Source organism: Muscardinus avellanarius, assembly GCF_963383645.1.
Source record: "Muscardinus avellanarius genome assembly, chromosome: 3".
Classification (NCBI taxonomy): Eukaryota; Metazoa; Chordata; class Mammalia; order Rodentia; family Gliridae; genus Muscardinus; species Muscardinus avellanarius.
The window spans coordinates 111151570-111165304 of NC_137788.1; positions in this window are offsets into that span (position 1 = coordinate 111151570).

The following is a 13735-nucleotide window of genomic DNA, read 5'->3' on the forward strand; positions in this document are numbered from 1 at the left end:
GTTCAATCCCCAGGACCCAGGAAGATTGCAGGTTGATGGCCAGCCTTAGCAACTCAGTGAGACCCTATTTCAAAATAAAGAATAAATAGGGTTGAGGGTTAAGCTTACTGATCATTTTCAGAGCCCTTAGTTTTTCCCACAAATAATGACTTAACTTTAGAGTTTGAATATTCTGTAAATAAACAACTGTACATCACATTAGAGATTTTTTTCTCATACTCTTGTTTTGACAATGTTTTGTGAGAAGACAAACAGAATGGCTGTTATTGGGCAGAAAAACATGTTGTATGTAAGATTCATTATGCGCGGTATCGATGTTTTGCCTTTCAGTTCTACTTTGGAAGTCCTTGAAACTTTAGTTGAAAAACCTCCATTGTATTTTTATTTGAGCTTGAATCTTTCACAAAACCTTCAAACTGCTGCTTTATTGTGTCAAAAGGAATCCCCGTGTCTGTTTTCTCCAACACCCTGATTTTTCTTTATTGGAATCTTGGCTACAGACTGGCAAATTAAAAAAAAAATAATTAAATGAGATTCATGCCAACTCCTTTGAAAGAAGAGTGACAACATAATTCAAAACCAAAATCAACTTTGTGTGAAATACATCTGTATTTCTTTGCGAGGGCTGTCAAAACAAAGTACCACGTACTAAGTGGCTCAAAGCAACAGAAATTCACTGGGCATGTCTGTAATTTCGGTATTTGAGAGGTTGAGAAAAGAGAGTCAAAGATTTGAGGCCAACCTCAGCAACTTAGCAAGACCTTCAGCCATTTAGTGAGACCCTACTTCAAACTAAGAAATAGAACCGGGCTGGGGGTGTAACTCAGAGGAAGAAATGTGCCTGGGTTTAGTTCCTAGGATCAAGAAATAAAACGAGACGAATCGAAACAAAACCCCCGACCCACAAGCAAAACAAATTCATTGCAATGTTTGGAGGCTAGAGGTCTGAAACCGAGGTTTCAGTTCTACTTTGGAAGAAGCTGGCCACTTTTTCAAGAGGGCAGCAGGACGATGCTTCCTCTGGAACCTGAAGCAGGGCCGATCCTTGCCTCACCCTGGCCTTTGGGGTGTGCAGACCACCTCTGGATCCTTGGGTTGCGGTGACACCACCCCATGTATTGCTTATTTTCACAAGTGTCCCTGCATCTCCTGAGGACAATGGTCGTATTGGATTGAACAACCCTACTCCACTGTGGTCTCATGTAGACTTATTACATCTGCAACAACCCTTCTTCCAAATAAGCTCACCTTCTGAGCATGCACACATGCACGCACGCACACACGCACACACACACACACACACACACACACACACAATTTGAGCAAGTCTCTACCAGTGCCTATATGTTGGAGTTGGACCTATGAAAGGAGAAAGCTTCTAGTAATTACAAGGTTTCTGGACTAATTTCTAGGTCTTTGATCCATTGTGAGCTGGTTCTTGTGCAGAGAAAGAGATCAGGGTCTACTTTCATTCTTCTATAGAGGGATGTCCAGTTTTTGCAGCACTCCAGGCAATAAAACCAAGAATCAAAAAATGGGATGGCATCAAATTAAAAAGCTTCTGCGTAGCAAAGGCAACAAGTCTGAAGAAAGAGCCCACAAAAATGGGATAAAATCTTTGCCAGTTACTCATCTGATACAGGACTAATACAGATATGATGAACTAAAAATTAACATTAAAAAAACCAATCAAACCGGGCATGGTGCTGCACGCTTGTAATCCCAGGATTTGGGAGGCTGAGACCGGAGGATCACAATTTCACAGCCAGCCTCAGCTACTCAGCGAGGCATTCTGCAACTTAGAAAGACCCTGTTTCAAAATAAAAAGAACTAAAAATTAGGACTGGGGGTGTAGCTCAGAGGTAGGAGGCCCCAGTCCCATCCACAGTACTGTATAAAAGCAATACAAACAAACAAACCAAAATAATCAAAAGTGGGCAACTGAATTGCATAGACACCTCTTAAGGAAAAAATTACAAACGGCCAATAAATATATTTAAAAACGCTCCAATATCTTTAGCAATCGGGGAGATGGAAATCAAAACTACACTGAGAGTCCATCTAACTCCAGTTAGAATGGAAATGATCAAGAATACAAACAGTAATAAATGCTGGTGAGGATGTGGGGAAACTGGAACTCCCACACATTGTTGGTGGGATTAAAATTAGTATAATCACTATGGAGATCAGTGTGGAGGTTCCTCAAAAAAATAAAAATGGAGTTGGGCGTGGTGGCGCACGCTTCTCATCCCAGCATTCGGGAGGCTGAGACCAGAGGATAGCGGTTCGCAGACAGCCTCGGCTACTTAGTGAGGCCCTCTGCAAATTAGTGAGACCCTGTTTCAAAATAAAGAATAAAAAAAATAGGGCTGGAGTGTAGCTCGGAGGTAGAATGCCCCTGGGTTCCATCCCCAGTACTGCGAACAAAACAAAACAAACCAAAAACCAAAACAAAGAACGGAAACACCACGTCACCCAGATATACCACTCCTTGGCATCTTTCCAAAAGAATTAAGGGCAGAACACTATACTGGTCCATGCAGACCCATGTTTACGCACAGCAGTACCATTCACAACAGCCGGTTTATAAACCCAACCCAGGCATCTGCTAACAGATGAATGGGTAAAATGCGTGGCATATACATGCAGTGGAATTTTACTCAGCCGCGAAGAGTAAAATGATGTCATTTGCAGGAAGCTGGACGGAGCTACGTGAGATCAGCCAGTTTACAACGTGACTACATGTGTTACGTGAGATCAGCCAGCCCCAGAAAGTCCAGCGGTGTGTGCTTTATGTGGAAGATAGAAAAAAAAAAAGAAAACAAAACAGACTTCAGATGACCTAGGCAGGCGATCTGAACAGTGAGGGGCCTGGGGGAAGGGAGGAGGAAAAGAGGCTTTATAAAAGAAGCGGTTCACATAATGCTGTGTCCATACGTGAAGGCATCACTATCAGCCCCTGATACGTGTGGGTGAGGGTGCACCCTGGGATCTGAAGGACTCACACCCAGCGCTTGTGCACGCATGTCTGGACCGCTGAGATGTGTAATTACAACGAACCAACGAAAGTCTATTTAAAAAGGTACAACTTTACTCCACATATTTAAAAGTATTAAATTATTCAGGTATTGGAGACATTTGTACCGCACGATTTTTCATTATGAGCTAACTACACGTTACGAATTTTTTGTTGATGAATAATTAATTATATATATTTCAAGGGATACATCTTATTTCTTACATTTGTACTTCCAAGGACCATTATAAAAGCCAAGAAGAAAAATAAATTATGGAAAGATCCTTGCGATACGGATTACTAAAATCAACAAGGCCTAAATTAAAGTGATGTAGGTAAATATGGTTATGGAGATAACTTGTAATTTGTGCCTTTTCTTTTTACTTAATTTGAAATCATTCAATGTAATGTGAAACTAATATTTAATGAAGCAAGAAATATTGTAAGAGGCATGGTATTTCTTCTGAAATTGTCTGAGAACACATGTACCTAACACTGCAGTTTGGCTTATTGGGGATAAGTAAGTCAGAATCATGTATTAATATTAGAAACCATTCAGCCAGGCGTGGTGGCGCACGCTTGTGATCCCAGAATTCGGGAGGCCGAGACAGGAGGATCGTGGTTCACGGCCAGCCTCAGCTACTTAGTGAGACCCTCTGCAACTCAGTGAAAACCTGTTTCAAAATAAAGAATAAAAAAATCAGGCTGGGGGTGTAGCTCGGAGTTAGAATGTCCCTGGGTTCCATCCCCAGTACAGCAAAAGAAAATAAATACCAGAAGCCATTCGATTGACATCCTTGGGCTAGATTTTACACATTTGAACTTGATTTTACAACTGGCCAGAGTTTATACATTCAGAACGAAAGGCGTGACGTCTGGAAGCGAATCCGTGTGGAAGCTACCATGGGGGCACGCTTTTCTTCTGTGGAGTGGGGAAAGGGTTCTTGTGAAACGGGACAGGAAGGGACAGCCTTCAGGAGGGCGGAGGGGTGGATGCGTGTGTCCAGGGCTCAGCCCCAGGACAGCCTGGTGGTAGGTTGACGGGTCCAGCCCATCAATGGTGGGGCTGAGCAGGAAGGAGAGTGCCGACGGCCCGAACAGAACCACACGAGCCGGGAGACGTGTCAAGCAGGATCTCGTTTATTTCTCTCAGGCAACCCAATTTAAAGCAAAAAAATGCAAGGGGGATTGCCAACAGGAAACTATTCTAACCTATCAAGCTAAAGGTCACCCTTGCATGTGCAAAGCACATAACTTGCAGCCAATCATTATCCAATGCACGAGGAGTTCACGAGCACGGAAGCATTATTTGAGCCAATAAGGCTCAACATTACCAAATTGGGCTAGCGGTGGGTAAGGAGAATAGTTACGCCCTCCTTATCCGCTCGGCGCTACATGTTGCCGATTCATCGGAAGTTCTGGCGGGCGGTTGAACAGACCCCAACACTAGGTTTGCTAGATGAGGAAGGTAAGCCCGGAGGGATGGTGTGTCTTATCCCATAGAAAATGACCAAAGCAGTCACCCAGCACTCCAAGCAGAGCAGACCAACGCCAAGTTTCTCTCTGTGTCTGAAAATTAGCATTGTCATTTAGGAATATCTTGGAAATTAGGCCCACTGGTCCATCTGCTTATAGTCTGAGCCCTTCTTCCTGAGAGGACAGACAGATGACCCCGGAACCTTCTAGCTGTGAGTGAAAAAATGACCCTGTCGGTGACTACAGGGCCAATCCATAAACCTGTACAGGATGACGCCTGCAGGGACGCACAGGAGAAGCCGAGTAACGCTCTCTGTACACCTTGTCAGGTTTCAGGCAACTTATCCTCCTTTTTTTATTTTAAATTTATTTCCAGCCAGGTGTGGTGGCACACACTTGTAATCCCAGCATTCGGGAGGCTGAGACAGGAGGATTGTGGTTCACGGCCAGCCTCAGCTACTTAGTGATGCCCTCTGCAAATCAGTGAGACCCTGTTTCCAAATAAAGAATAAAAAATAGGGCTGGGGGGTGCAGCTTGGATGTAGAATGCCCCTGGGTTCCATCCCCAGCACTGCAAAAAAAAAATATTTCCACCTATTTCATCAAAGTTTATCGTAGAAAACAAAACCCAAACCTACAATGAAGAAGTCTGTGGATTTACGCGGAGGAGGAAGAGCCAGTAAGCAGAGTAGGGCTGACTAGGCACGTGGATTCTGTGTTAATCAGGTGAGGAGCCCAATAGAGTAAGGTCTTTGAAGACTCCTGGCTGGATCCAGAATCTGGAAGAAGAGATGGTAGGGTTCCTGGGCCTTGGCTCCTTCATTGTTATTTTTATGGTATTAGATTGAACCTAGGGACAGTCTACCTCTGAGCTAGACCCCTAGCTCGATTTAAATTTTTATGCTGAAACAGGGCCTTGTTAAAATGCTGAGATTGACCTCAGACCTGTGATCTTCCTGTCTCAGCCTCCCAAAGACTGGGATTTCAGGCATGCACCACCAAGCCCAGCTTGGTCCTTAGCTATAAAAGAGACTTAGGCGGGATGGTGGCAAAGCAAGGGTACTTTGGGGTCAACTTAACTAGTGAGCGCTCCGGATGGACCTCACCATTGAGCTCCTGGAGGAGTTTCTGTTCTTCTGGTAACAGAGCCCCTGTTCTGTAACCAAGGATGGGTCTGGCTCTGAGATTCTGCAGTGTGTTCTTGAATCCCTGATTCTAACTGATTAGGTCAGTGTGTTCTTGAATCCCTGATTCTAACTGATTAGGTCAGTGGCAGTCTCTTGACCCAATCTGGACTGGATACATTGCTCTTTTACTTTTGAATTAAGATTGAGGTCCTGCAGTTTGAGAAGAATGGGGAGAGAGAACTGCTTTGGATCCTGGTTGTATTTTCTTATAAGCAACATCCTATTAGCCAAACCTCTTAGACGTATAGACCCCTATGTGACGTTTCTTCTACCTTGGTACTCTGCCATTCAGAGACTTCAATTAGCACGATCCAGGTGAAGTGTTCGCTGTAGGTTTTCAGGAGTCTTCCTCCATGCCTGCCATATTTTCTTTCTTTTATTTTTGTGGTATTGGGGATGGAACCCAGAGGCTTTCTACCTCCAGGCTATACTCCCAGCCCTATGTAATATTTTACTTGGAAACAGGCTCTCACTAAGTTGCTGAGAGCCTTACTACGTAGCTGAGGCTGGCTTCGAACCCGTGCGATACTCCTGTCTCTGCCTCCCAGTACGAGGATTATAAGCATGTGCCACCACGCCCAGCCTGCCATATTTTCTATGTCAGAATCTGACTTAAGTTTTTGACCCAGTTTTAAAGACAGAGAATCCCACACAATGATCCGATTAGATTAGAAATGTCTCTGTGAATATTCCCCGAGGCCAACATTTCTGCTGTAACACCATGTGCCATGAAACAACTTTCTATACTTCCAAATCATGTGAAAATAAAATAAATATACTAAAGAGATACAGTTTAGGGCATACCACTCTAAATTTATGCAACAGGGGCATCACTGGGGGCAATTTCAAAACACTAGCTATTTTAATAAAGCTACTGTCATGAATAAATTAAGATACAGCACATTGAACACTAGGCTTTACCCTAAAAAAGAACAGGTAACTTTTATCTGATAGAAAGGCAAATAAAGGAAGACTGAGTTCTGGGGCCCAGAGGTCAGAAGGCTTGTAGGTTTTCAGGAGTCTTCCCCCATGCCTGCCATATTTTCTTTCTTTTATTTTTGTGGTATTGGGGATGGAACCCAGAGGCTTTCTACCTCCAGGCTATACTCCCAGCCCTATGTAATATTTTACTTGGAAACAGGGTCTCACTAAGTTGCTGAGAGCCTTACTACGTAGCTGAGGCTGGCTTCGAACCCGTGCGATACTCCTGTCTCTGCCTCCCAGTAAGTGGTTACTTCTGAGACAGAGCATGCACGTGGCCAGGTGGCCAGAACGGAAGCCTACCGGGTCCTGCGTTCCTCTCTGCTACAGCACTTTGTGATACCACTGCCTCTTGGCGGCAGAAAATAAATAAGTGGATGGGTCAAGGCAGCTGCTGTATCACGCTGGTGTCAGCCCGGCTTGCCCATCACACCGAGCCAGTATTGTAGCCAAATGGCTCATGCAAATGATGGTGGCACTGGCGCTAGAATCTCTATACACCAGGGCTTAGGAGCAGCTGGCTGGCTGGAAGGCGATGCTGTAGGCCTGGGCTTGACGCTCCATTTGGAAAACAAGCACATTTGATTGATTTGTTGATTTTTATTTTTTTACTCAAATTCAATTATCCCCTCCAACGTAGGCAGGATTTATAAAGGAGTACTAAGAGGTGGTTATATCTTTGGCTCATCCCAGGAGTGCTGACTAAGCTTGGATAAAAAGAACCAAGCCCGGCGTGGTGGCGCACCCTTGTAATCCCAGCACTTGAGAGGCTGAGACCGGAGGATCTTGTGGGTTCGAAGCCAGCCTCAGCTACTTAGTGAGGCTCTCAGCAACTTAGGGAGACCCTGTTTCCAGATAAAAAATAAAGTAGGTCTGAGAGTGTACCCCAGAGGTAAAGAGCCCCTGGGTTCCATCCCCAGTACCACCACACACACACACACACACACACACACACACACACACACAAATAACAACAACAACTCCCCTAGATGTCGGCCCCAGTGACGTCACAACCGCCCAGCCACATGGGATTGGTCTAAAGGGAGTATTTCCAGCGTGAGAGCCAAAAAGCACCATGCATCAAAATCTTCTGTTTTGGAGAAGTGGTTTGCTAGCAGGCCCCTGGGAAGAGTGACTTACCTTAATGGTGATTTTGGGATGACAAAACAAGCTTTGTGTGTGTCTGTTCCTTTCCCACTCTTTCTGAGTGTGTGTGTGTGTGTGTGTGTGTGTGTGTGTGTGTGTGTTGGAGATCCACCACCTGCAGTTAGCATCTGTTCTTGGCCACCTGGTAGCCTTGATCGCAAAACCTTGGCACCCCTGAGAGGAAGTCTGGTCTAGCGTGACCTGGGACTGGACATCTGCAGCTGTGGCTATCGGTACTAAGCCTTCTTCACCAACCTGGCCCTTTTCAGTATTAAAAGCATTTTGATCTCCATTTTTCTGACTTCTCTATTGGTTTAAAACTCAGATGGCTGCTGGGCGTGGTGGCGCACGCTTGTAATCTCCGCACTTGGGAGGATCACGCAGGTTCGAAGCCAGCCGCGTGTGCTGGCTTAGGAGACCCTGTTTCCAAATAAAAATGTAAAAATAGGTCTGGGAGTGTAGCCCGGAGGTAGAAGGGCTTCCAGGAACCCCAGTACCACCAAAAAAAAAAAAAAAAAAAAAAAAAAAAACCTCAGATGGCAGCTGGGCGTGGTGATGCAAGCCTGCAATCCCAGTACTTGAGAGTCGGAGACAGGAGGATTGCGATTCTGAAGACAGCCCTCAGTAAGTAGTGCAACTCAGTGACCTAGTGAGACCTTGTTTCAAAACAAAAAATAAAAGCTAGGCATGATGGTGCACACTTGTCATCCCAGCATTTGGGAGGCTGAGGCAGGAGGATCGCACAGGTTTGAAGCGAGCCTCAGCTACTTAGTGAGGCTATGCTACGGACTATTATCTTGAATGTTAAAGGACAGTATAAAATACCATTGAAGTAGCTTTTCACAACTTGCTTTTTAAAATTCAATATTATTTGTGAGAGCTCTCCTTTTTGAAATGCAATGTTTTTTCACTATCATGTGATATATGTATTCCTGGAAACCTTTATGTTCTGCCTAATTGCACACTAAAAATAACAGGGCTGTGGGATAATTAGACTGATAGATAATTAGGCCAATAGATAATTAGGGGCAGACTACTCAAGACCTCTGCACCAACACACCAGACCACTAACGTGAACAGCATCGCCTCAATGACATTAGAAGTACAGTGAGGACTTCTCAGACTCCTAATTTTTTTTTTTTTTTTTTTTTGTACTGGGAATTGAGCCTAGGGGCATGGTACCTCTGAATGACATCCTCCAGTCCTATTTTATATTGATATTTATTTATTTATTTATTTATTTATTTATTTATTTATTTATTTATTTTTGACACTGGGGATTGATCCCAGGGACATTCTACTTCTGAGCGACACCCCCAGCCCTCTTTTTATTTTTTGTTTTGAAACCAGGTCTCAGTACATTGCTGAGTCTTGCTACATTGCTGACACCCTCATCAAACCTGTGATCTTCCTGTCTTGACCTCCCAAGCACTGAAATTACAAGTGTGTGCCACCATGCCTGGCTCATTTTTTCAAAAATTTAAAACAGGGTCTTGCTAAGTTGCTAAAAGTCTCCTTATATTACCAAGGCTGACCTCAAACCTGCAATCCTCCTGACTACTGGTTTACCCTGTTTTTTTATTCTTTATTTTGAAACAGGGTCTCCCTGAATTGCAGAGGGCCTCACTAAGTAGCTGAGGCTGGCCTTGAACCACGACACTCCTGTCTCAGCCTCCCGAATGCTGGGATTACAAGCGTGCGCCACCATGCCGGTCTCTGGTTCACCGAAATTTAAAATCTGGTCATGAGCAGAGCTTGAGTCATGGATGGATAAAAAAAAAAAAAAATTATTTAACACAGAGAGAAGTGTCTTAACGCTTCTGCATCAGGTTGGCAAGCATCACACTGTAGTTTAATTCTGCGGAGCGCGTAGCCATTGTTGAAACCACTAAACCATCTACGACATGACCAGTAAGCACTCGGGCAGGCATTTCACTAAGATCTTCACATATTACTAAGGATTCTTCCTTAATTGTGAGAAAGCGTGGCCTTTATTGCTCCACTGTTAACCTGTGAGGGAAGATGACCTATGAAGGACAGTAACTTCTATGCTGTATGGACACTGCTTTTTTTTTTTAGCATATGTAAATATGTTATTTGCATATGGCAGTGATACAGGCCTAATTTGCATCCAGACACTGGATCTGGTGCTAAGCAGGATCTACATACCTTTTTCATGCCTCTTAACTAGGCAAACAATTTCCGCAGGTGCATAAACATTTCCCAACTCGTGGACTTGTGGAGTCCTTCCTCCCCACCTCCTATTAACAGGCAATGCTTCAAAGAGTTTCCTTATGTGTCTCTGAAGGGTTTTTTTATTTTTTATTTTTTTCCAGTACTGGGGATGGAACCCAGGGGCATTCTACCTCTGAGCTACACCCTCAGCCCTATTTTTTTTTAAATTCTTTCTTTTGAAACAGGGTCTCACTGAGTTGCAGAGGGCCTCACTAAGCAGCTGAGGCTGTCCATGAACCGTGATCCTCCGGTCTCAGCTTCCCAAATGCTGGGATTACAAGTGTGGGCCACCACGCCTGGCTCATAGATGTTCATTTCCGATCATCAGATCACTTTTTTTTTTTTTTTTTTTGCTTGTAGGTAGATAGGCGGAATCTGGTTATGCTCCTAACTCTAAAGGGAAGTTTGTAAAATACCATTTTTTTTTTCTGTGTGTGGGTCTGGGTATGGAATCCAGGGGCATTCTACCTCCAAGCCCCTTTTTATTTTGAAACTAGGTCTCACTGAGTTGCAAAGGGCCTCACTAAGTAGCTGAGGCTGTCCACGAACCTCCATCTTCCAGTCTCAGCCTCCTGAATGCTGGGATTACAAGAGTGCACCACCATGCCCGGCTTGCAAAATACCATTTTTGGGATGATCTTTGCTGTAGGTTTTCAGCAGAAACTTTTTACTTGTAATTTAGTTAAGGATGGATAGATGAGGACTTTTTAAAATAAAAACATCCTTAAAAAGAGATAATTTTAAAATGCTCTATTAGACTGATCTTATCAAGTGGCTCTTTATTTACTCAAGAGAGTGTAAGTTGCATTTGTAGCTTATAGAGTGATACAAACATACACTCAAACAACTCTCAGAGCACTTCCCAAGGAGTCCTGCCTCCCTGTACAAGCCTTTGAGACTGGGATTGGTAATTTTGTATACAGAGGTAGCATTATTTCCCTTTACACTGTTTATATCTTCATCCCTACCTACCCTAACCCCCCACAATCCCTCCACTGGAGTCTACTTTTTATTACTCTTATTTCTGAATTTCCTTTCTAGTTTCCACATATAAAACACACATCTACTCATTTTTTTTGGAACTGGCCACTTTTTCTTAGTATGATATTTTTGAGTTCCATCCAGATTCCTACAAATGACATGCTTTTTTTTTTATGGTGGAGTAGACTTCCACTGTGTGTATATGATAGCTCTGTGATCCATTCATCTGTCGATGGACACCTAGGCCAGTTCCACAATTCGGCTCTTATAATTTTGCTGCTGTGGAGATGGATGTATCGTAATGTTCTGATTTTGTTTCCTTTGGGAAGACGCCCAGGAGTGCTACTGCTCTGGCATTAGCTAGTTCAATTCCCAATCTTCTGAGACCCCTCCACACTGATCTCCGTAGCAGCTGCTCCAGTTTGCAGCCCCACCGGCAGGGAATTAGAATTTCTATTCCCTCACATCCTCACCAGCATTTATTATGTTTGTGTGCTTGACTTGCTATTCTAACTGGAGTTAGACGGAATCCCATTGTACTTTTGGTTTGCACTTCTCTGAATGCTAACGATGCTGGAACATTTTAAAATATATTTATTGGCCATTTATGTCTTTACCTTTGAGAAGTATCTACTCAGTTCATGTTTTGATGGTTTTTTTTTATACTGTTAAGTTTTCTGAGCTCTTTATATATTCTAGGTATTAGTCCTTTATTAGAAGGGTAGGTGGTGAAGATCTTCCATTCTGTAGGCTCTCTTGTAGACTCTTAATGTTTCCTTTGCTGCACAGACACTTTTTATTTTAATGTCACCCCATTCACTAATTCTTGTTTTAATTTTCTGAGCTCTTGAGATCTTCTTGAGGAAGTTTCTACTAGTACTCATATATTGGAGTATTGGTCTTATGCCCTCTTCTAATGGGTTCAGAGTTTCTAGTCTAATTCCTAGCTCTTTGATCCATCTTGAGTTGACTCTTGTGCAGGGTGAGTGGCGGGTTTAATTCCATTCTTCTATATATGGATAACCAGATTTTCCAACACCATCTTTTAGAAAAGACCGTCTTTTCTCTAGTGTATGATGTTGGCACTTTTATAAAAAAATCAATTGGTTATAAATATGAGACTTCGTTTATGAGTCTTTTTATTCTGTTCCATTAGTCTATGTGTTTGTTTTTGTGCAAATACCATGTTTTCATTACTATCTCTTTGTAGTATAGTTTGAAATCAGGTGTTGTGATGCCTTTCACATGATTCTCATTGCTGAGTTGTGCTTTAGATATTCTGGATCTTTTGTTCTTCCATATGAATCTTATAGCTAGCTGATTTTTCTAGATATGTGTAAAGTGACTATGAGATTTCTTTTTCTTTTTTTTTTTTTTGTGGTGCTGAGGATTAAACCCAGGGACATTCTACCTTCGAGCTATACCCCCATCCCAATTTTTTATTCTTTATTTTGAAACAGGGTCTCACTAAGTAGCTGTGGTTGGCTGCAAACCCAGATCCCCCTGTCTCAGCCTCCCAAGTACTGGGATGGCAAGCGTGCGCCACCACGCCCGGTGACTGGTAATTTAAAGGAGTTATAGTGAGCATGTCGGCTGCTTTTGGTAGGATGCTCATTTTGTATTAATTCTGCCTGTCCAAAAGCAAGGACGGTGTTTGCATCTTCTGAACTCTTCTAATTTCTTTCTTTAGTGATTTATAGTTTTTCTTGCCCAGGTCTTTTACCTCTTTGGCTAAATTTATTCCTAAGTATTTTATCCTTTTTGAGGTTATTGTGAATGGACTTGTTTTCTGAATTTCTTTTTCAGTGGGTTCATGGTTGGCGTAAAGGAATGTTAATGATTTTTGAAAGTTGTTTTTGTATACTGTGTGGAAGCTATTTATCACCTCTAGAAGTCTTCTGGTTGAGATTTTTTTTAGATCTTCTAAATAAAGGATCATGTCATCAGCAAACAAAGATAATTCCAGTTCTTTCCCTACTTATATTTCTTGATATTTGTCTCCTGTCTTTGCTGAGGCTGAAGTCTCAAGTATTATGTTGGAATAGGAGTGGTGACAGCGGGCATCATGCCAGTTTTTCCTCATTTATAATGATGCTGGATTTGGGTTTATAATATAATAGACTTTATGATGTTATGATAGTCAAGCAGTTGTCTCCTCCTCCTCCTCCTCCTTTATGCAGAATTTGGGATTAAACCCAGGGGCATTCGACCTCTGAGATACAACCCCCAGCCCTATTTTTTTTTGGAAACGGTTGCAGAGGACCTTACTAAGTAGCCGAGGCTGGCCACAAACCTGAGATCCTCTTGTCTCAGCCTCCCAAGTACTGAGATTACAAGCATACACCAGCACACCTGGTCCAAAGTAGGTTCCTTTTATCCCTAATTTCTCCAGTTTTTTCTTTTAATCATGAAAGGGTGTTGGGTGTTGTCAAATGCTTTTCTCTACCTTTTGAAATAACCATGTGATTTTTTTCCTTAGCTCTATTAAGTTGGTGGATTACATTTATTGATTTGTGTTTGTTGAACCAGCCTTGCATCCCTTGCAGAGGGCCTCACAAAACCAACAAAAACTAAGTACAAACAACAACAACAACAGCAGCAACAACAATAACACCCCAATACAAAATAGAAAAAAAAACAACAAATTTTTCCACATTGAATAGCAACTTGGTGAAGTCTCAAGGTAGGAGTCCTCTGCTCTAAAAGGTTGTTG